The following is a 2,388-nucleotide window of genomic DNA, read 5'->3' on the forward strand; positions in this document are numbered from 1 at the left end:
TGGGGAAAGTTTAATAGAGGTGCTGAGCTACGAACCAGGATCAGAGACCCAGGGTTTCTTCTTGAACTTAAGGCTTGACTGAGACAGGTGCTCTGCAGGATTGCATGCTGGGAATTTAATCACAATATTTCTAACCAAAGAACTGTACTTCTCAATAGGTTGGAGGCTTCTTGGAGCAAAAACCCAGCTTGACAAGAGCACATTTTAGGAATGAGGGAAATTAGCTCAGTTCTGCTGTGACACATTGGGTTGCCATGACCATGACTAGGGGTCAGCTCCACCACATCTTTTTTTAAAAAAAGTATAATGAAAGTATTTTGTGTATGGTGGTGGTGGTGTGCTGTGGAGTGAGTTCCAACGCATCATGACCCTGTACAGGGGTTGTGAGCTGTTAATCTTTATGGAAGCAGAAAGCGTCATCTGTCTCCCACAGAACGGCTGGTAGTTTCGAACTGCTGATCTGATATTAACAGCCCGAATCGTAACCACTACACTACCAGAGCTCCTTTTCACTACGTAGTCAAATTCTGTAAGATAGAAGATACTTCTTGCAGTGTGGCCAAATAAGCCTTTTTGCGACGAGAGAAACAGGAAAAAGTTCACAGGCTACTTTCATAAGGCCTCTATCTCTTAGAGTGCCTGGTACTGAGGTTACAGCCCTGAAGAAGGTGGTTCTACAGAAAAACCTATGAAAGCTGGAACTCAGCAGGACTAGAAATTTTCAGGATTTCCACCTTTGACAGGGTGATTGAGAGGAAGGAAACCTACCGTTAACTATATTCTGGTCATAATCTAATTGGACTTGCTACTTAGGGGTAGTATATTGTTGTTGTTGTTAGGTGACGTCAAGTTGGTTCTGACCCATAGTGAACCTGTCTAGGGTTTCCAAGGAGCAGCTGCTGAGCTTGACTTTGCAGTCTAGCACATCACCCCCCAGCGCCACACCAGAATTCCAGAACCGTATATAGTACCTTTCTATTGTTCTTTTCTCTCACCCTCTGCCTTCAGGAAAGTAGCAAGGCCAGTTGGTTTATGGCAAGTCCACTATGCATATGTGGCTATTTTAATTCAAATTATTTAATATTAAGAGAAAAATTATTTTCTTAGTTCCAATAGTCATATTTCAAATGCTTAAATTACTTAATAGTTATTTACTGACCTTGTGGACCAGTGCTTATTCTACAGAAACACACCAGGACTTCTCATTTAGGGTGGTTGCTGTTAAATGCCTTCGAGTCGCTTCCACCTTATAGTGACCCATGTGGGGTTTCAGAGGAGCAGCTGGTAGATTTGAACTGCCAACTTGGCAATTCAAACTGAGCTTGTGGTCCAGTGCATTTTCCTACACCTCATATAGGATTGTTGTGATCTTGAACCACCAGCCTTGTAGTTCAAACCAATTTTGTCGTCCAGCGCATTAGCCCATAGCGCCACACTAGGACTCCCATATAGGATTAATAGCTACAAAATTAGACTGTGTAGAAATACTTGTAAAACTTTTATATCATCTTTGGTTAATAGATAATCCTACTCAGGTGTGTGTGTGTCTGTCTGTCTGTCTGTCTGTCTGTCTGTACAGGTAGCCCCTGATTTAGGAGTTCTGTTCTAATTATTACATTATAAATAGTTACAGAAGTCTGTTCCAATTACTGCATCATAAATAGGTCAGTTGAAACGTTTTCTTTTTTTGTTTGTTGCCTTTTAGTGTCAGTAACTTTTGAGACTGATAACATCAGCAGAATACATGCTGAACCATTGTAGTACATATTACAAACAATAAAATGGACCCAAAAAATCCAAACAAGCCCCAAAATGGGCAATTTTTTTTTTAATGTTTTATTATGAATTATATGGTAGTTTACATGGGGGAACTTTAATTTTACATTCATTCCATCGTATATCATCTCACTGCCATGGTTCCAATCCCCTCCATGCATCATCAACCACTCAAAGGGTATATCCCAGAAATCCACCCCCTACACTTCTCCCTCCTCCCCCCAGTTTTGGCCCACAGTCCCTTTCCCTCTCTGGGTCCAAAGTCCCCAGTCGCTTTATCACTCCACGTCATCATCTCTGCCTCCATCTCAGGCATCTCTGTTTCTCTGGGTAGGATCCCGCTATCGGCTCTTCTCCGTTGGTGGTCCCAGAGGTCTCTGCTCCTATCCTGGAGAATTAATCACTCCCTTCCTTATTACAAAGCTTCTACCTTTGCATTTCCTATCCTCATAGTCCTTCCTGATAAGCATTATTCACTACATTATCACGCGTTACCCATCTGTATCTCCTTTCATCAGCTCCGCCCATACAGATTGAATAGTACCTACTGGAGATTCTGCCCTAGGTTCCCTCTTGAAAGCTTGTAAGCCAGTTACTTCTTGCCTTTGTAGT

General features: G+C 42.1%; 1 pseudogene; it reads left to right on the plus strand.

The window, feature by feature from the left end:
- Window positions 1-2,388, plus strand: part of LOC102833753 — a 25,479-nt pseudogene that overhangs the window by 1,374 nt on the left and 21,717 nt on the right.

Source organism: Chrysochloris asiatica, unplaced genomic scaffold, assembly GCF_000296735.1.
Source record: "Chrysochloris asiatica unplaced genomic scaffold, ChrAsi1.0 scaffold00312, whole genome shotgun sequence".
Classification (NCBI taxonomy): domain Eukaryota; kingdom Metazoa; phylum Chordata; class Mammalia; order Afrosoricida; family Chrysochloridae; genus Chrysochloris; species Chrysochloris asiatica.